Source organism: Cetorhinus maximus, chromosome 15, assembly GCF_964194155.1.
Source record: "Cetorhinus maximus chromosome 15, sCetMax3.hap1.1, whole genome shotgun sequence".
NCBI classification, from domain to species: domain Eukaryota; kingdom Metazoa; phylum Chordata; class Chondrichthyes; order Lamniformes; family Cetorhinidae; genus Cetorhinus; species Cetorhinus maximus.
Window position 1 is genome coordinate 12800254 of NC_135893.1, and position 22651 is coordinate 12822904.

Below are 22651 nucleotides of genomic sequence, written 5' to 3' on the forward strand. Positions count from 1 at the left end.
AAAAGCACCAGTCAAATTTTTGCACAGCAAGAGCCCACAAATAGCAGTGAGGTAAAGGATCCATTTTTGGTGGGATTGATGTTGTCTAGGAGATCAGAAGGACACCCTACTCTTCCAATATTACCATGGGAACTTTTCCATCTGTCTAAGGCAAATGGGTCCTTGGTTAATGTTTCTTTTAAAAGGTAGCACCTCCAACAGTGTTGCACTAAAGTGTCAATCTACAATAGGATAGCATGAGATGGTGGTGTAGTAGTAATGTTGCTGGACTAGTAATTCAGAGATCCAGGCTAATGCTCTGTGGACATAGATTCAAATCCCACCATGATAGCTTGTGGAATTTGAATTCAGTCAATAAATCTGGAATATAAAGTTAGTCTCAGTAATAGTGACCATGAAACCATCCTTACCTGGTCTGGTCTACATGTGACTTTAGACCCACAGCAGTGTGGTTGATTCTTAACTGCCCTCTGAAATTACTTATTAGGGCTGGGCAACAAATGCTGGCCTTGCCGCTCATGCCCACATCCCATGAAAAAAGAAAAAGAGGGTAGGAGAAGTTAATTTCTGAAGTGAGATGGACTAGTCACCTTTTCCTATTCTATGGTACTTAAAGTGGCACATTCAAATGTAGGCTGTAACAAAGATCTGAGCAAAAAGGCAAATGGAGTGAAGTGAATCCCAAGAACAAATTGTTTCTGAGAAAACTTGAGAATCTAAGTGACCTTTTCTAATTCAATGCTTTATGTTATTTCTAATGGTATGCTACCATGTCACCCTGAAAGGTTTTTGATTGTTTTAACATTCCTCTTTCTCTTTGAATAGTTTATTTGGTAAGAAATAAGTCCAGACAGAATTAGCTTCTGAGGAATAAACTTTATTTCTAGCAATGACCATATCTGTAATATGTTGGATCATCTGGAAGAAGGATTTAGATAATTCCAACAAAGATGAGGTCTGGAATGAGGTTTGGCTGCTTGCACACAAGGTCTCCATTGGTAACAACCTAAGAGAGATATAGTTTCAAACATTACTTTGATTCCACTCTGCACATCAATTGTCAAAAATTATATTTTTCTCAAATCCCAGTAACAATGATAAATGCATTAATAATCTCAATGCTTCTGTTCCAGAGCACCTAATTTCAGATCAAAGTCATGAAGAATATTACAAATACGCATATCTTAAATGAAAGTGTTAGAGTTTCCACTAAATTAGCACAATTCACCCAGAATTGGCCAAACCAGCATAAAAGGTTGAGGAATTTCAGGCGCAAGTTACATCCCAAGCAAGTCAAGTTTCTGCAGTCTTTTATAAGAGCAAAATACTGCAGATGCTGGAAATCTGAAATAAACACAGAAAATGCTGGAAAAACTCAGCAGGTCTGACAGCATCTGTGGAGAGAGAAACAGAGTTAACGTTTTGAGTCCATATGATTCTTCTTCAGAGGGTTTTTCCAGCATTTTGTTTTTATTTCTGCAGTCTTTTATGCTGGTTTAAAAGACATCAGGCTGGAAGCTGGCCTTGCCCACAAAACTTTACCCCAGACTGAATTAATGAGCATGGCTTGTTTCTATGATTTGCATCTGTTCACAGCCTTTCAAACAGGCTCTTCAAATTAAGCTTTTTTTTAAAGACAGAAAGGCAGTAGTAGGCACTTTTATAAGATTTCACATGTTAAAAAATCTTTAATTTACTATGAAACTGACTAGTGTAAACCAATGAAACCGTTAAATAGTTCAGAATCATTTTTTAAAAGTCATTTACAATTATTTAAAATCAGGTTATTCACAGTTGGGGGATTAAACACTTATTAAAAACATTTACTTTTTGTGATAAACCAAATTTCAGTTGTAGTAATAAAACTGCAATGGCTTACCACACTTAAATACATCAAGGAATATTTTCTAATGCAAGGGGAAAGAAATAAACAATAATGTTTGTTATTGCCTGATTACACTGGCTTATGAATAATTTTACATTTATGATTAGGCAAATAAGTTTGAGCAGAAAATTAACCCATAACTTCACTTCTGAAAATCAGTGCAATTCTGAGCACAATTTGTGGCCAGATTGTGCCTAAAGCCAATACTGTACCTCAGATCTGTATCATTTCTTTCAATCCTTCTTAGGTTTATAGCTTGGAAAGTTGGTGAACATCATGTCAATTAAAATAGAAAAAATTAGCACACACTAATTTTTAATTCAATATTTTATGCCCTTTATAATGGTGTGCTACATATAATATTCTGGTGGGAAGTAAATTAGCACTTAAGTAACCATCAACTATCATTATTCAATGAAGTAATATCTGTATCACCAAACGATACTTATTATTCTCTCAGATTACACCATAGTGTCTGGTGTACCCAGCCTCTCTTTGCATTTATTTAATTAAACCCACATAAAAAGGCACCTGTGTCAGTCTCTATGTACAAAACCAGTGCTCGTTATCACCTTGTTTTGAAATCCAATGACCTGCTGACAGAGGATCAATGTGTCAATTTTAAAATAGAAACTTTCTATAGTTTTTCATTCCAACTTTTTGCCCACTCTCCTGAACTTTATGACTTTTGCTGGAGTATGGTCACTGCTTACCATCTATTACCGACTTACCAAATTGTCCTGCTCCACTCAGAGCAACCCAGTTTTAGTGAGGTCCTAAAACAGGTGTTAGGCCCCTCATTAACATATGCCTGTTTTAGGTAATTGCGAGGGATGCCGAAAATATCACCTACTGGGATCAGACATATTTCAGCCTCTTTGGAATACAGGACATAATGTGAAATTGGATCGATTTATATCACATTGTTACGTAGAGTTACACAGCATACAACAAAAGGACAGGTTATTTAGTCCAACTGGTCTATGCTGTCATTTATATTCCACATGGACCTCCTCCCACTTCACTTCATCTAACCCTATTAGCATATCCCTGTATTCCTTTCTCCCTTGTGTGCATACCTAGGTTCCCTTAAATGCATCTATGCTATTCATCTCAAATACTCTTGGTGTTAATGCATTCCACATTCTTACTATGCTTTGCGTAAAGATGATTCTTCTGAATTCCATATTGGATTTATTAGTGACAATCTTAATTTTGGACTCCCCACAAATTGAATAATTTTCTCTACGTCTACCTTATCAAATCTCTGATAATCTTAAAGACCTCCAAAAGGTAACCCCTCAGCCTTCTCTTTCCCAGAGAAAAGAGCCCCAGCATGTCAACCTTTCCAAGTAAGTATAACCTCGAAATTCTGGTATCATCAATAGAATGTAGGTTGCTCAGAATTAGCTTTAATTTTGAATTTTTTTTTTTCCTTCATCTGCTTCAGAAACAAAAACATAGGGCGAAATTTTACGGCCCCTCCCGCCAGCGGGATTTTCTGGTCCCGCTGAAGTCAAGGGACTTTTGAATGGCTTGCCACATTTTCCGGCCCCACCCCCGCCATGACGGGGCTGTAAAATTCTGCCCATAATCATACAAGTGCCAAGGGCACTCAGTAGAGCACATACCTCCGCCATACTGTGTTAATTCAATGTTATTACAATTATGCAGCTCTTCCTTGAGATTTTTCCTTGTCTGGTTGATGCTGTGTAACAAAGTTGAAGAGCTTCCATTTCACTGAGGTGGCTTCAGGTCAATCCACAACCAACACCATGTTCTGAAAACTCTGCTCATATTTTGATAGCTGTAACAAATTTCATCACAGCAGCTGAGACAATCCATAACGTTCTAAAACAATTAACAACATTCTAAATAAAGCAACCCACAGCATTCTTTAAAAAAAAGACAATTCACCCATTCTTCCAATGTTAACAGATCGTTTAAAAAAACTCTAGGATCCAGATCCACATCTTCACCAAAAACTAGTCAGTCAGCCATACCTTGTGTACCAAGTTTCGTTGAAATCCGCCCATTAGTTTTTGAGATACATCATTTACAGACAAACAGACTAACAAACGGGGCAAAAACATTACCTCCTCCTACCTTCAGTGGTGGAGGTAAGAAAACAAGTTAACTACTACATACTACATATGTTCATTTCACATACTGCAACCCCATGTCCTCTATGTTGTTGCAGTTATGATGCCATCTGCTGTCTTTCTAGGACCAGGAACCATAGTGGGAACTTGGTAAATCAATGCCTTTCAACAATGGTCAAGCTCATATGTCAAACTCCTCTACTTCTTGGCATTAATTTGTGAGTTGAGAATAAGAACAAGATCCCCAGTTCATTAGAGCTTAAATTACTTGTTTTTTTTTCTTAAAAGGGTGTTTGCTTATATTAACATGGTATTTGCATCTTTTGTGCATGTCCAAGTGATGCAAATAGTAACTCTTCATCAAGACAGTTAATCAAAATGTTACTCTCTACCATACATCACTAACCTACCACCTCAGCCTTCAGCATATTCCAGACCATCGGAACAATCAGCCAGTTATCATGCTACAAGCTCAATGATTCAAAACAGAGGGCATCTCTTGCTCAGGAGATTCCCACGGAAGTAGAAGATGACTATATCTTTGGCTGGAGAAAGACGGTTATGATATCGAAACATGCTAGTTAAGAATATGTTGAAACCTTTACAGGAAAAATCTTGCCCCCTTCCAGCAAACTAAATAGGTAGAACAGCTTCAAAGGCGTGGCAAGCAAGTACCACCATGATGAAGGTGCTGCACAATCCACAGACTAGATGTTGCCACTCTGCATTTTGACTCATCCGCCCCAGGATCTTTAAAAGCCTATTGCATCTTTCCCTTAACAAAATAGTGGCTGTGATTACACCTAAGATAGCTACAATTCCCCAAAGAAGAAGATGGACTGAGTCTTCCAAACTTGTGTTACTACTTGATAGCCCAATACCAGGACATCATTGGCCAGAACAGGCCTCACCACAAAAACCCTGGCTACAAATGCAAGCAAGTGTCATGCTATCACATTCATAATATACTCCCTTTCACAAACGTTCATGAATGATCAATCGGTGCACAAAGCACCAAATTGTATCCGTAACCTTGGGAATTTGGAGGGAAGCCTGTACCGTTTCAAAGGTCCACCATGGTAAAGTAACAACCTAGTGGAGGATCCTTGTGCCAGTGACTTCAAAGTGTGGCATGGGATGGACGTCACTGTCTTAGAAAAACAGGTCCAGCAGCCCCAGAAAATAGCCTTCTAACGCTTCTGGCAGCCTTCCGTCTCATGAGGCAATGATTTGCACCTTGGTGGTCAACTCTGTTAAACATCACCTGGCTCTGGCATGGCAGTCTCTGCCACATTTGCTATAGATGAAAGCAGTGGGCTGAGAAAGTGTAGGATTTGCTGGTCTGTTTTCTCTGGGCCGCCTTCTCAGCCAACTGACCTTAGTTTCTCCTCATCCCTTCCAATGCCCCTCCAAACATTCAGCCTCTAGAGGTCCCAGCAATCAGTGACTGTCTCCCAGTTGTGTCAATATTGTTAGGAAATAGAGACAATTAAAGTAAGTCATATTTGTATTTGTGGGTGTTAGGAATGAGTTTTAGCTTTAAAGTTTAAGTATGATTTCTATTTCTGTATTTGTGTGTTAAGAAAAGGTCAAGTTGAGTTTTAGTTTCACTTTAAAAGGTGAAACCTGGGATTTGGTTTCATTTTTGAGGGAGACAGCAGGTCTAAAGTTGTTTGCATACCTGCATTTCTAATGAGCTTTAAGGGTCTTGGGGAGGAGTTAAAGCAAATGCATGAGTAGGAAAAACTGTGCTGTTGCCTAGCAACCAGGGTCCAGAGAGGCAGGACACACCCACACCCATACACACAGACCAAAAAACCAAGAAGAAGCAGTTTGAGTTCAGTTAGAAGCAGCTGTCAGCAGATGCAGATTTCCCCAAAGAAAATATAGAAGAAAGTCCCCAAATCCAGGGGAGTGGAACATGAGAAAGTCCCAAGAAGACCTTTAGCCCAAGGAAGGACAGGAACCTGGAGAAAGGTCCTGTTAAGTGAAGTGAAGTGAGGAGCAGAGGAAGGCTCCAAGCTTCAAGCTTAAAGGGAGAAAGCTACAGATAGCAGATTTAAGTGATATAGGCTTGTGGGAAGTCAGAAGTTCCAAGGAGACAACTAAAGGTCTGTAACTCTTTGCTGTGGGCATGTGAAGCAGTGGTGTACTGTTGATGGCTAAGTCAGTGAGAGAGAGTGCGTGGAGGAAAGCTTGAATGCACGTGACCACCCAGGGGAGAGGAACATTGCAAGGTGAGTTCAAAACCCTGGAGGTGGACCCTTGCGGAAGGAGGTTGAGAGAAAACTTCAGTTTGGGAGACGATTTCAAAGTGGGTTCTTGGAGAGTGGAGATTGGAAACCCTCGTGTGAAAGATGGAGACTGATTGGCTCACGGCATGACAAGTATCCGTTTGTGGGGGTTGGGGGGGTGGGGGGCGCGGGGGGGATTTGAGGAGAGATCCATAGCATCTGTTTGGAGTGGTATCTGTCACTTGATTTCAGAGTGTGGTGTGTCTGCCTATTGGTTTACATGGACCGTGTGCTTACTGTGAACATTTGAGTATAAGATAGCTTTTGTAACTTGTGTTACCCTTACAAATCTGCATATACATGTAACGGTATAGTTGTGGATGGAGGAGTAATGTAATATGTAATTAATATTTTCTTGCTTAATAAATGTTTTATTCTTTTGTTCATCAGCTGACTCCTGTGACTCTGTTTAGTAGCCGCTCTCCTCAGACCTAAACAAACAATATAAGTTAGAATCTAACAAGCCAGGTTCCACCCTGGGATTAGGCTTGTCCAGTTTTAACATCGGCTGGGATCATAATGTCCACCATCTTTATATCTCGCTTGCAGGTATACTTGTAGCAGAGGTATGGACATCCAACAGGTTGTGACCCAATGGCCATTTCACCGTACAGAAGGTCATTGGTATGCAGTGTCATCTCTCTCAGGAATGTGGCCAAGCCATCAGTGACAAAGCTGGCTTAATAATGAGTGTCTGCTGATGGAATTAGCATAGTTCAGGACCTCTGAGTTGATGGCTTTGGCCCAACAAGAAATGCCACGGATACATCTGAGGCAGCAAGGGTGTAAACTATTTAGCCTTTTCTTTTGCCTAGCATAAGTTTCCCCGGTCTTACCACTGCAGAGGATTGCACTGAGGACACAGACTTGGTAGATTCACAGATCTCATCAGGATGTTCTTATTCCATAATCTCTTACTCAACTTGGATATGACAGCTACTATTTTTGCAGTTTCATTTCAGTGTCGTGACAGATTGCTGGGGATTGTGGAGCCTAGATATGTGATGCATTATTAATGTTGATTAATGGCAATATGGCAACATCCTGGACCATAACATTCACCTTCCTGATACTGATAGTCAAACCAAACCCTTTACAGGCATGAGAGACTCTGTGAAGGTTTTCCTCGGTATGTATGCAATGCTAGTACGGCATCATCAGCATAGAGCAAATCTCTGATGAGGACTTGATGCACTTGGGTTTGAATCTTAGGTGGGCAAAGCTGAATAGTTTTCCACTGGTTCTGATATACAAGTATGCGCCCGCTATAGATGAACTGGGGGCAGCAGCAGCAAAGAGAAGAATATGCCAAACAATGTCAGAGCCAGAACGCAAATCTGTTGGACATCATTGCTGATCTCAAAGGGTTCCGATTTTGCCCCATAATAGCTGACCTTACCCCCTCATGTTGTTATGAAAGGAAATCACACAGAGCAGCTTTGCCAGACAGCCTGTTTTCTTCAGCAGCTTAAATAGACTGCCTTTGCGCACATGATCATATGCCTTGATGAGGTCGATGAAGGCAGCATATAATGGTCTCCATTGTTCACATCATTTCTCATGCGGATGCCGAATTGGGAAGATGTCAATTGTAGACTTTCTAGTCTGAAATCACACTGGGATTCAGGATCGGTACGCTTAGCCAAGATCTGTAGTCCGACAAGGGCAACAGAGTCAAATACATTTTCAACAATGCTCAGCAGGGAGATGCCACAAAAGTTGTTGCAGTCACAGTGATCACCCTTGTTCTTTTGCAAGGTCACAATCTCTGCATCACGCACATCCTGAGGCACTGCCCCCTCCCTCCGGCAGAAATTCATGCAGATGCTGCAGGAGTGCCAATTTCAAAATTAGGAGCGATAGTTGGCCACTTGGCCCCTCAAGCCTGTTCCACCATTCAATAATATCATGGCTGATCTGACTGTAACCTCAACTCCACATTCCCACCTACCCCCGATAACCTTACACCCCCTTGCTTATCAAGAATCTATCTACCTCTGCCTTAAAAATATTCAAAGACTCTGCTTCCACCACCTTTTGAGGAAAAGAGTTCCAAAGACTCATGACCCTCAGAAAAAAAAGCTCATCTATGTCTTAAATGGGCAACGCCTTATTTTTAAACAGTGACCCCTTGTTCTAGATTCTCCCACAAGAGGAAACATCCTTTCCACATCCACCTTGTCAAGACCCCTCAGGATCTTATACGTTTCAATCAAGTCACCTCTTATTCCTCTAAACCCCAGCAGATACAAGCCTAGCCTGTCCAAAATTTCCTCATAAGACAACCCGCCCATTCCAGAAATTAGTCTAGTAAACCTTCTCTGAACTGCTTCCAACACATTTACATCATCCCTTAAATGAGATCAATACTGTATACAGTATTCCAGGTGTAGTCTCACCAATGGCCTGTATAACTGAAGCATAACCTCCCCACTTTTGAATTCAATTCCCCTTGCAATAAAAGATTGCATTCTATTGGCTTCCCTAATTACTTTCTGTATTTGCATGCTAACCTTTTGCGATTTGTGCACTAGGAGACCCAGATCCTTCTGCATCTCAGAGCTCTGCAATCTCTCACCACTTAGATAACATGCTTCTTTTTTTATTCTTCCTGCCAAAATGGACAATTTTACATTTCCCCACATTATACTTCATTTGCCCACTCACTTAACCTATCTATATTCCCTTGTAACCTCCTTGTGTCCTCTTCAAAACTTACTTTCCTACCTACCATTGTGTCATCAGAAAATTTAGCCACCATATCTTTGGTCCCTTCATCAAAGTCATTTATGTATATTGTAAAACGTTGAGGTCCCAGCACTGATCCTTGTGGCATAACATTCGTTACATCTTGTCAACCAGGAAATGACCCATTTATGCCTATTCTGTGTTTCCTGTTAGCTAGCAAATCTTCTATCCATGGCAACATGTTACCCCCTACACCATGAGTTTTTATTTTCTGCAATAACCTTTGATGTGGGACCTTATCAAATGCGTTCTAGAAATCTAAGTACAGTACATCCACTGGTTCCCCTTTATCCACAACACATGCAAAAAACTCCAATAAATTGATTAAACATGATTTCCCTCTCAAAACCAAGTTGACTTTGCCTTGAATTTATCTAAGTGCCCTGCTATAACATCTTTAATAATAGCTCCTAACATTTTCCCTATGACAGATGTTAAGCTAACTGGCCTGTAGTTTCCTGCTTTCTGTTGCCCTCCCTTTATGAATAAAGGTGTAACATTCACTATTTTCCAATCTAATGGAATCTTCGCCAAATCTAGGGAATTTTGGAAAATTAAAACCAACGTATCAACTCTCTTGCCCACATGTCTGTCCTTGGCTTGCTGCATTGTTCCAGTGAAGCCCAACGCAAACTGGAGGAACAGCACCTCATCTTCCGACTAGGCACTTTACAGCCTTCCGGGCTGAATATTGAATTCAACAACTTTAGATCTTAAACTCCCCCTCCCTCCATCCCCACCCCGTTTCCTCCCCCTCCCTTTTGTTTTTTTTTGTTTTCAATAATTTATATAGATTTTTCTTTTCCCACCTATATCCATTATTTTTAAATCTACAACTAATACCTTGTCAATCTTTCCACCCCACCCCCACTAAAGCTGTACCTTGAGTGTCCTGCCATCCATTCTGAGTTAGCACTTTTCTTAGATAATATCACCACCTTCAACACCTCTTTGATCCTTTTGTCTGTGACATCTTTTTATTATCTGCTCCTATCACTGCTTGCTTGTCCCTACAACCACCCCACCCTCAACTTCTCTCCCCCCGCCCCCCACCTTAAACCAGCTTATATTTCACCCCTCTCCTAACTATACTTCAGTTCTGTTGAAGGGTCGTGTGGACCCGAAACGTTGACTCTTTTCTTCTCCACCGATGCTGCCAGACCTGCTGAGTTTTTCCAGGTAATTCTGTTTTTGTTTTGGATTTCCAGCATCAGCAGTAGTTTTTTGTTTTTATCAACTATCTCACTAGCCACTTCTTTTAAGACCCTAGGATGAAGTCCATCAGGACCTGGGGACTTGTCAGCCTGCAGTTTCAACAATTTGCTCAGTACCACTTCCCTGGTGATTGTAATTTTCTTGAGTTCCTCCCTACTTTCCATTTCCTGACTTATAGCTATTTCTGGGATGTTACTTGTGTCATCTATAGTGAAGGCCAATGCAAAATACCTGTTCAATTCATCTGCCACCTCCTTATTTTCCATTATTAATTCCCCAAACTCACTTTCTATAGGATGAACGCTCACTTTGTGAACCCTTCTTTTGTAAATATCTATAGAAACTCTTACTCTCTGTCTTTAGCTAGCTTTCTCTTGTACTCTATTTTTCCCCTTCTTGTCAATCTTTTAGTCGTTCTTTGCTGTTTTTTATATTCTGTCCGATCTTCTGATCTACCACGCAGTGCTTTTTTAGTTAACCTCAAATGTTGGGTCCTCCCCTTAGAATGTATCTATTCTATGCATTCTGAAATATCCTCTTAAATGTCTGCCACTGCAACTCTATTGACCTTAATCTAATTTAGTAATTCACTATAGCTAGCTCTGCTTTGATGCCTTCATTTCTGCCCTTATTTAAGTTTAAAATACTAGTCTTATACCCACTCTTCTCTCCCTCAAACTGAATGTAAAATTCAATCATATTATGATCACTGCTACCTAGGGGCACCTTCACTATGAGGTCATTAATTAATCACATCTCATTGTCTAGTATAGCCTGCCCTCGGGTTGGTGCCAGAACTTGCTGTTCTAGGAAACTATCCTGAAAACATCCATGAATTCCTCATCTAGGCTCCCTTTGCCCGCCTGATTTTTCCAGTAAATATGTAAATTAAAATCCCCATGATCATTACCTTACCTTTCTGACAACCTCCCATTATTTCTTCCTGTATACCCCATCCTAGCGTGTGGTTACTGTTAGGGGGCCTGTACACCACTCCCGCAAGTGACTTCTCGTCTTTACCATTTCTCATCTCTACCCAAACTGATTCTACATTCTGGTTTCCTGAACTTAGGTCATCTTTCTCCATTGTGCTAATACCATAATTAATTAACAGAGCCACCCCTCCACCTTTTCCTAGCTTCCTATACTTTCTAAACTTCATGGGGAACGTTTTCCCCCCATCGGGGGTGGGGAAGTGCGGGAGCGGGCTCCAGTGGCCAGCCTTCCGATCGGCACCCACGGTCAGGGGGGGCGCTGCCATTTTACATGGGCGGGCCAATTAAGGCCTGCCCAGCGTGACATCTGCCAGAAGTACTATGCGCTTCCTGTGCGGGCGGGGGGGGGAGGGGGAAATTCCCTCAGCCAGGAGTGCACTCTTTCACGCATGTGTGCAAAAGAGCACACAGATCTCCCTGAGGCAAAGTGCTGCCTCGGAGATCGGCTCTGATTCAAAAGTTGACAGAAAGGTAATAAAAAATTTCCCTGACATGTCCCCTCATGTGACACTGTCACATGAGTTGGGACATATCCTTAACTTTTATTTAAACATTTGATAAACATTTAAAAGCCTTCATGAAGCTTCATCCAGCCCGTGGATGAGGTTTCATGCTTTTTCTGAGGCCCACCTGGGCTCCCGGCCTGCCCACCAACCCTAAGATTGGACCGGCAGGTCCATCAATCAAGTTAATTAGTTTTTAAATGGCCTTACTAGGCCGTTGACAGCTCAGCGAACCGAAAGTCTAAATGACGCGGGGTGACGTCAGGACGCACCCCCGACGTATCCCTGCGTCATTTGATGCGCTGGCAAGCGGGCCCCGCCCCTGCTCGCCGACCGGAAAAACCTACCCCATATACCCTTCAATATTCAGGTCCCAATCAATGTCATCCTGCAATCATTTCTCTGCAATGGCTATCAGATTGTACTTATTTATTTGTATTTGCACTATTAGTTCATCTGTTTTGCTTTGAGTGTTATGTACATTCAGATACAGAGCCTTAAGTTTTGTCCTTTTATTATTTTTGTAACCTCTAGCCTTATCTGCTGATTCAGCTTTAGATTTGTACCCCCTGTCCCTTCCTGTCATGGTCTGTTTATCATTTCCCATGTTAATACCTTTTTCTCTTGCCTTGTCTCTACTCTGATTTACTGCATCTTCCCAAATTTGATCCCTTGCCCCCAATATTTAGTTTAAAACCCCCTCTGCTTCCCTAGTTATGTAGCTCACTAGAACACTGGTCCCAGCACAGTTCAGGTGTAAAGTGTCCCAACTGTACCGTCCCCACTTTCCTCAGTACTGGTGCCAATGCCTCACAAACTGGAACCCACTTCTCCCAAACCAGTCTTTGAGCCACGCACTCATCTCTCTAATTTTATTTGCCCTATGCCAACTTCCACGTGGCTCAGGGAATAATCCAGAAATTATTACCTTTGAGGTTCTGTTTTTTTAAACTTAATGCCTTGCTCCTCAAACTCTCATGCAGAGCCTTTTTTTAGCTCTACCCATGTTGTAGGTACTTACATAGACCATCCCCATCTGACTGCAAGTTTCTCTTCAGCCCTGAACAGATATCCTGAACCCTGGCACCGGGTAGCCGTCTGTATTCTCGTTCTCAGCTACAGAGAACCGTGTCTATTCCCGTGACCTTACTGTCCCCTACTACCACTACATTCCTGTTTGCTCTCCCTGCTTGGACGTCTTCCTGTACCATGGTGTCATGGCAAATCTGCTCATCCACCCTGTAGATCTCGCTTTTGTCCACACGGATTGCAAGCTCCTCGATTGTGAAGTCCGAGGCTCCTCCACTACTGTCTGTTCGGTCCCTTTACCGCCTCACTCATGGTCACACTCTCCTGTTCCTCACTGATGACCAAAACAGGGGACCCTATTCTAAGAGGGGTGACCGTCTTCTGGTACAAAGCAACCCAGTATTTCTCCCCCTCCCTGATGTTGCGCAGTGTCTGAAGTTCAGCTTCCAGATCAATAATCCTGATCTGGAATTCCTCTAGCTGCTTAAACTTTCTGCAGACATGTTTGTCTTGGGTTGTGTTGGCGTCCAGCAGACCCCACATTCCACAGCTTCCTATGCAACACAACACTTGTCCTGCCATTGTCATATGTTGTTTAGTTAATTTAATGTAATTACTTCCTTAATTAATTTAGAATAATTCCTATGTATACTAAAATTTACTGTACTTATTAAATGCTTGTACCACATTCAACTAAGAGTTATGCATTTCTTAATTTCTAATTGGCTTACCAGTTACTCACCAACCAGCTCCTTCTGCTGCAAAGTAAGAAAAAGTAGAAAACTAAGAGTAACTCTTTCACACTCACCAAACTTGTATAAGCTCACTCTGCTTGCAATCTGGACTCCGTTTTCCCATGCAGGTTGAGTTCAGATGGAATAGCATCACCAATTTACCAATAACAAATGAGTCAATAGCTTTGCTAAACTCCTCCATAGTGGGTTCAGTATCTAGCTCTTCCATGACAGGCAGACTGTCTGTGGTGTCCACAGCTTCCTCAGTGACAGTGTTTTCCCTGGAATACAACCCAAGTTAGTGTTCCACCCATTCTCTTCATCTGTTTATTGTAGTTTGTGATGACCTCTCATGCCTTTGTTTTCAGTTGAGCTGTTTTCTTTGTTGATGGACCCGTTGCCTTTGTAATCCTATCATACATGCCCCTGGCATTCTCTTTGTCAGAGGACATCTGAATATTTTGACAAAGTTGTAACCAGCGGTGATCGACACAGCACCTAGCAGTCTGTTGGACTTTACTTTGAGAAGTTCTCAGTGATTTAGGGTGTTATTACCCAAATCTTTCTTGTAATTGATTAAAGCAGATCGCTTGACTTAATAACAAGTACCATTACAACATTAGCCTCGAACCAGTCTGCATTTTTCATCCTTGCTTCCTATATGTTGAGAATGCAGTACTGTAAATGGGGCTGACAGACAACTTACCGCTGGTCAAAATGCCTGCAAGAAAACTGTGATTGACATGGTACTTGATAGGCTGAACATTGATATAGCTTCCCTACATAAGTTAAGATTCGCTGAGAGTGGATCACTGAAAGAAAAACACTAAAAATAAAAAAATACTGGCAGGGGAAGAGTTCAAAGGAAATGCATGGGCACGGTGTGTGCTTGGTGCAAGGAACTCACTGTTCTGGATCATAGAACCACCAACAAATAGTTAAGAATGTGTTCTCTCTATCTGCCTCCCAACTCAAATAGAGACAGTTAATCTCATGAGCATCTTGCTCCAACACTCCAATACTGTGCTCCATAACAGAGACAAAAGACTAGTTCTACAAGGAACTTGACACTGCTATCAGTAGAATCCCTAAGACAGAACATCTTTATCTACTGGGAGATTTCATTGCAAGAGTGGGCATGGACCAGGAGACATGGCCCACTTGCCTAGGGAATCATGGTACAGGAAAGAAATGAAAATGGACAGAGCCTACTTGACCTTTGTTGCTACCATGAGCTTTGTGTAAGAACCAACAGTTCCTCAACTCCATTGAACGGGTGCCCTCCGGCATTCCCACACCAGAGTGCTAAAGCGAAATGGAACATGTTTTGAACCTTCTAGCAACTGGCAGATGAATCTTATTACCTAAAAAAACTTTGTTGCCAACTCCGGATCTGCTATTTCATCCAGGGACTCCACTGTGACCTGTAAAATCCACTTCAAACCAACTCTATTTGAAGTGACTGTCTACAACACAGAGCCATCTCATGGGTGAACCTCAGCCCTCTATTCACCTCTGAATCTGACAGCACAAGAAAACCGATATGACTTTTGGCAAGGTAATCTTAGATAGTTGCTGCCAAGGAAGATGGGAAGGAGTTGCGGATACTGGTTCTCATGTACCTCTATGTAATACAGAGTGACATAGAGCCAACTCAAAAGCATTGGTAGGCCTGGCCAACCCTTTGGTCCCAAGCCTACTCATGCTGTATCCACCACCAGCAGGAAAAGGAATCCAGGCCACTTGTAAGTTCACACAGATTTTGCTCCTGGAAATTTTGGTGCAATTCAGCATCCTCTAAAACAAACATATGTAAGACACCTGTCATTTTGAGTGAGTAATGTACTGCGCATGCATAGTCCACAGAAACACCAGGGCAGATAGGGATCTTTGTTGTGGGCCAGCCTCACACCCATCTAAACCCCTATAATTTGACTAGCCCCAGGGCTACCCATGGAGACAATCTCCATAAGGAAAAAAGGATCTCTTACTTTTTAATTTATTTTTTAATATATTTAATCATCTCAAATCTCATCCTCCAAGCACTCAGTACCTCCTGACGAGAGAGGACTTCAGCCTGGTCACCAGGCACCCGTTTTTGCATTGACTAAAACAATAAAACTATGTAAGGCTATCATCTCAGTTACCTGTAAGTATTGTGAAATGTGCACACTGTATAAATCTATGGCTTGAGTTTGCAATGCTTGTATAAAAAAAGTTTAAGAAAAATATGATTTAATTAAAGACAATTTCCTCATTCAATTTTACATATACTGTCTAGTCTGTCCTATGTTCCTATTCCTAAGTGGGCAATGATGGATTGAGGTAATGCATCCCTACATAAGATAGATAGATTTTTTTTAATAGTGGGCCTTCATACCACCCAAAAAGTAGTGGGGGCTGGGTCTTTGAATTTATTCAAGGCAGAGTTAGATTTTTGTTAGGGAAGGGCGTCAAGGGTTACGGGGGTGATGGACAGACAAGAAAGTGGAGCTGAGACCACAACCAGATCAGCTATGATCTTATCGAATGGTGGAGCAGGTGCGAAGGGTCAAATGGCCTCCTCCTATGTTCCTAAGTAATAAGCAAGGTGGATAAAGGGGAACCTGTAGATCTGGTGCACTTGGATTTCCAAAAGCCTAAGGTGCCAATCAAAGGTTACTGCACAAAATAAGAGCTCATGGTATAGGGGGTAACATATTAGCATGGATAAAGGACTGATTAGTTGACAGGAAGCAGAAAATAGGGATAAATGGGTATTTTTTGGGTTGGCAAGTGGTAACTGGTGGAGTGCCACAGGGATCAGTGCTGGGGCCTCAACTATTTTCAATCCATATCAATGATTTGGATGAAAGGACAGAACGTATGGTAGCTAAATTTGCTGATGACACAAAGATGGGTAGGAAAGTGAGTTGTCAAGAGGAACTAAAGAGTCCAGAAAAGGACATAGGTTAGGTGAGTGGGTAAAAAATTGGCAGATGGATTATAATGTGGGAAAATATGAACTTGTCCACTTTGGCAAAAAGAATAGAAAAGCAGTATACTACTTAAATGCAGAGAGATTGCAGAACTCAGTGGTACAGAGGGATCTGGGTGTCCTGGTAGATGAATCACAGAAAAGTTAGTATGCAGGTACAGCATGTGATTAGGAAAGCAAATGTAATGCTGGCATTTATTGCAAGGGGAATGGAATATAAAGAATAGGGATGTTTTACTGCACTGCACAGGGCCTTGGTGAGATCACATCTGGAGTACTGTGTACAGTTTTGGTCTCCTTATTTGAAAAAGTATATAATTGCATTAGAAACAGTTCTGAGAAGGTTCAGTTGACTCATTCCTGGGATGAAGAGCTTATCTTATGAAGAGAGGTTGAACAGCTTGAGCCTTTATCCATTAGAGTTTAGAAAGATGAGAGTTGACGTTATTGAAAAATATTAGATCCTGAGGGGACTTGATATGGTGGATACCGAGAAGATGCTTCCTCTTGTTGAGGAGAATAGAACTAGGGGACACAGTTTAAAAATAAGAGATCTCCCTTTTAAGATGGAGATGAGGAGAATTTTTTCTCAAAGGGTCGTTAGTCTGTGGAATTCCCTTCCCCAGAAAGCAGTGGAGGCTGGGTCATTGAATTTATTCAAGGCTGAGTTAAATAGATTTTTGATAGACAAGGGTATCAAGGGTTATGGGGCGGGGGGGGCAGACAGGAAAATGGATTTGAGACCACAATCAGATCAACCATGATCTTATTGAATGACGGAGGAGGCTCGAAGGGCCGAATGTCCTATGCTCCTATATTCCTATGTTCCTATGCCATTGCCCTTTTGATACTTCAGATCAAGCCTTGTAATTGGAGAACTTGCTAACCTAGCTAATAGGTAAAGTGGCAGAAGACAAGAAGGGCTAACTCACAGTTTGGGGATGGGATGTGGATGGGAAAGTTATTGAGTGGAGTGCCCCAGAAATTTATGCCAGAGCCTTCTGATCTATACAAATAACATGGACTGAGTTGTATTGCTAGTGAACTAAGTTTGAAGATGGAGTAGTTAGATTGACAACAGAGCAGCATTTAAATCTGAGTAAATTAAGTCCAATACAGCAACTTGAATTTATGTCGTACTTTTAACATAATGAAATGTCCCAGGGTGCTTCACAAGTGCATTATAAAACAGAGTATGACGCCGTGCCACATAAGGAGATAATAAGTCAAGTGACAACAGCTTGGTGACAGAGATAGGTCTTAATAAGTGTTAAGTGAGGTGGAGAATTGGAGAGGTGTAGGGAGAGTGTTCCAGAACTTAGGGCCTAGTTGACCACCAATGGTGGTGCAATTAAAATTGGGAGTGCACAGAAGGCCAAAATTAGATATCTTGAAGGGTTGTAGAGCTGGAAGAGATTGCAGTGATAGGGAGAAGTGAGCGATGGAGCCATTTGAAAACATAGATGAGAATCTTAATGTCAAGATGTTGGTTGATTGGGAGCCACCATAGGTTAGCGAGCACAGGGATGACACGGGAATGGAACTTTCTGTGAGTTAGGACACAGGGAGCAGAGTTTTAGATGACCTTGAGATCAGCTAGGAGTATATTTATACACCTAATAAAGGGGTTCATGAGAATGAAAAAGGAGCCAAAGAATCCCCTGAAAAACAATGAGTAGCCCTCAGGAAGAGCCCTTGAAAAATAAATTGGCTCCTAGCTGGGGGAAGGGGCATTGGAGAATAAAGATAACCAAAAAAATGGAGAATTAACAGGTAATGAAATAAATAAATTAATCTAAAATATATCTTCACTCTAAAAGCGAAGTTAATACAGTAGTCCAAAGAGAAAACAGTTTGTGCCATTAACTGGCAAAGTGGACATGCCACTAGACATTCAATTTTTGTCAATGACTGGAGTAATGGAATGACCCACTGCAAATGGCTGGAGATTGGGAAGTGAACCACTGCCAGTGACTTGATAAGCAGAACTATACGTTTTGATAAGCAGAAAAGATTAGGTAGAAAAGTAAGTGCAGCAAAAAATCCGACATGCCATATCAGAGGATTTAGGGATGAAATTTACAGGAGTCCAGACATATTCTATCATCCTGTTCTTGCCAGCTGCAGGATCCAACCCTTGAAAAGTGATACCGATTAGAATTAAAGAATATCCATTTCAAAAGTGTGTGATTGCATTGGGCCAGTCACTGTAACCATGAGAGTTGCTACAGAAAGCAGGATAACATGTAATGAATGTGAAGAAACAACAGAAATCCCTTTGCCTTCGTTAGAAAAGATGATTCTGTACAGCGATGAAGGCAATTAAGGACAACTGTGGCGGATCTAGCGAAAAACCAGGAAATGAACACCGGAGGGCTTCACACCCCAGCGGATTTAAACGCACTAATTCCACAGTCTCAAGTCATGTACACTCTACAAAGGGCAAATAAGAAAGAAATATACTTCTAAAATAAACAGGAAACTTTGAAAACTTGTTTAGTGCAAAAGAGGGTGAAAAAAGCAATTTCATACACCTATCTCATTGTAGAAACATCACAAACAGAATCAAAGGGGAAATTTCCTCCACGACTTTTATGCTACAGAACTAAATGTATAGTGTTTTAGATGCGTTAAACCTAACAGGTTTTTTTGTGTAAAAATAATCTGGAATAAAAGTCGAATTTATTACCTTAAATATTTTTGAAATAAATCACATTCCTAATTTTAAGTAGATAAGACTAAGCTCTAACATTATTTGTTGATGAAACATTAATACTCCAAAATAACAAAAATACCTTTTCTCGGGAACTGAGGTATAGATATCAACTCAAAAATAAATTAATTTTTCAAAAATAGTCTATAGGAACAGATGTCCATTGACGAACTATACTGAGTATTAAATAATAAAATCCTGAATTGCATAGGTAGGGTAAAAAATGAAAACATTTATGCACGAATTTCTAACCATTAAAAGGCACAAACGCCTACCGAAAGATGCCAGTTAACCCACGTTAGTATGCTTAATAGTGTTGGCCAGATGTTATGGAATTATTTTGTCATAAATCAAAATAGAATGCAGCCAGGGTAGAGCTAAAAGATTGCAACTTCTCCTAACTTAATGTTTGTAAAATTTTAAACATGTAGTAAATCACCTTCACAAGTCTTATTTTCCAGAGTAAATCAATACCTACTTACACTGAAAGTTTAAATAATAAAATTATATCCCTTCTGGACCAAAATGTTTGTATTGCTACATCTTTAAATTTCTGCTGAACATTATGGTACATCTGAGTAAATTATTATTGAAGACAAAACATTTGTTCTGATAGAGCAAAAATGTGGAAGTTGTGATAATGAAAGTGCAATTTTGGAGAGAAGGGTCGGTAGGTCTCAATTTTAACATGCCATTTTAGTTTTAAAAGATTTAAAATATCCATGTTTATATTTTTTGCATAGATTGCAGAGGTAAAACAAAACGGCTGGGAATGAAGGGATCTAAATCTGTGAATAGTGTGAAGGAAGTCCCTGGTAAAATATTACTAGTGAAAACGTGACCAGTTTAACCAGTAAAACAATTCATAGTAGGTCTTCCAGCCTGCCCCTCCTCAAACATTAATCTATCAGATCAACTGAGCCGGGGGAAGAGGGGGGGGGGGGGGGGGGGGGACATTTCAAATTATTTATTCTGTAACTATCTGCATTCATGCATTTCCTCCTACATTGAAAGAATTTAAACTTAGCCCTTGGATTTGCGGCCCAGGAGTTGGTTTTCTTTTTGCTGGCTGGATTTATTGTCTTTGAAATCGGTATTCTTGTTCTCTCGTTTATGTCTTTTGACAGGCGATTATTGTTGGATTGTGACTTTTGTTCCCTTAAAATACACCTCGTTTCTCTTTTCCCCTCTTTCTCCTTTATCTCCCCCCCCCCCCACCCCACCACCCCCCGCCCCATCTCATTTTGTCCTGTCCCCCTATTGATTGCTTAGCTTCTAACCAATTTCTTTAAAAATATGACTCTGCAAAGAATCAACCAGTTACAATAAAATTGAAAGCAGGTCGCTACGAATTGAAATTAATTATTTCAATTAGCTTTCTTATTCCTTGTTGGTTTTCTATAAAAGTGTGAATGTCTCCAATCCTTGCACTCGCACAATTTGGATATGAAGGTACAACTAGAGGATGTTTGGTTTAATGCCCATTATATTATCAAGGCCTGGTCAAATGGTACTCCAAACAAGCTGGGTCAAACGATATCTCAAACAAGTCTCATACTGCATATGGTTCACATAAATTGCTAATCAATGTAGACATTAAACCCGAGTTGATTTTACCTTTTGCAAGATGGACATTCCAAGGAAGAGTATTTTATCAACATATCTCCTGCCTGTCAAAAGTGACCTCCGTGTTAATGCATGTGCCTCAACAGGTTTACAAATATCATTGTAGGCGAGGGATTCGCTCAATCGTTTGGCAAGCGCGGTTAACCGCGCCTTTATTCATAAAAATGCATTTTACTTAAGTAATTTTGCCCCAGTTATTTCAATTTGAAGAATAGGGAAACAGCTGTAGCAATTTATAAACCTTCAACCTGGTACTAAACTTATCGGTTGTATTAGATTTTCTCAAGTAGTACTTGGTTCCACGAGACAAAATATTTAGATAAACCACGTTCTGGGGTAGCTCCAGTGTTGTGTGATATGATTTTTACACTAACAAATGCAACTGGTAACATTTAAACATTTCGCACTTTGCTTCAGTGCATGGTGACTCCAAACACAAAACACCCCTATCCATCCTCAAACATAATCGCTGGGATGAATGAGTCGAGTAGGGCGGAATTATCCTTTGTTTAATAGCTCTTTTATTAAACCACCTTGGTTTAATAGATAGTACTGTGTATTTATAAAATGATTTTTTTTTCTAAAAATAAGTGGATTTACTTTACATTGTTCCTTGCTTTCCTACTGCTCCCTTTGTACTTTTTCTTGTAGCCATGCTGCTTCTGGTTTGAAATTGCTAATTAAAAAGGCAGTTTTACCAAGCTGCCAAAATAATATGTAACCACGATAAAACAGGTACCTCATCTGGCATCTGGCCCAGGAGGAGAGACAGATGTGACCAGCAATCCGTTTCACCCTTCCCCCATGCACCGAACAAAATAAGTTCGAAAACCTTAAATTAACATCTTCAACCGCCCCCCACACCCCCCCCCCCCCCACACCCCCGCAATTGTCATCAAATACAAACAAGAATGCAATAGCTAATATGATTAAATCTGTCCTCATTGCATCTGTCAAGAGGAAATGTAGATTTCACACAAAAACAAGCAATTATAAATTATCAAAGTTTATAAACCTTTCTAATTAACACTTTTCATGACACATGTAAATATAGTTGTGATGGACACTAGGTATGACAATACGTTGATTATTTGTCAATCACTGGCAGTTTGAAACGTAAACAGAGAATACATTTGAGAGGGATTATTTTTACGGGGATGGGGAGAATCGTTCAGTTAGTTTACAGAAATTCATCTCACTCTATTGATTTATTTCCCAAAATAAGATTAAATTACTCCAGTTAATGATCGTTATTTTGTTAAACAAATTGGCTGGCTATAATTGTAGATCCTAATTGTGTGAAATTTAAAAAAGATTCCATTCAGAACTTAGTTCCAGGAGAACCAGGGAACGATTTTCTACAGTTTATTTTAATGATCTTGACGTCGTGAGTGACTTTATGACCATTTAATCTTAATTAAGGCACCCCTGTTCGCCACTGTTAAATCAAGACAATACTTTGATTTTTAAGGAGGGAAAGAAAACATGAAACCAGCAAATAGCCAATTGTTTTCTGTTTTCCTCGTTAAATCAAAGAAAAGGTGCAAAAAGCTCTAAAATGTGAAAGTTGAGTCTGGGCGCGTGTATAAGCCTGTGAAATATGTGCACATCTATATGTGTGGGAATGTATTTTTGTGTGTTTAAGTGCATTTGTGAAGCGTGTAATTATAAATGATGCATGTGTAAATATTTCAGTATTTATGTATTGATGTGCGTAAGTATGCTTGTGTGTTTCTGTGTGCGAGCATGTATCTAGTATCTGTGTGTGCGTCTGAGTGAATGTGTCGATGGGTAGTGTAAATTTGTCTGTATAAGGAGCGGGCGGCGGAA

The 22651-nt window shown here is 40.6% G+C and overlaps 1 long non-coding RNA gene across 1 annotated transcript in view; it reads right to left on the reverse strand.

Annotated features, from left to right (window-relative positions):
• Positions 1 to 869: 869 nt before the first annotated feature.
• Positions 870 to 22651, reverse strand: part of LOC144690412 (uncharacterized) — a 38721-nt gene continuing 16939 nt past the window's right edge. The window contains exon 3 of the long non-coding RNA XR_013578885.1: positions 870 to 1006. This is a non-coding gene — a long non-coding RNA (uncharacterized LOC144690412). The remainder of the gene's footprint in view (positions 1007 to 22651) is intronic.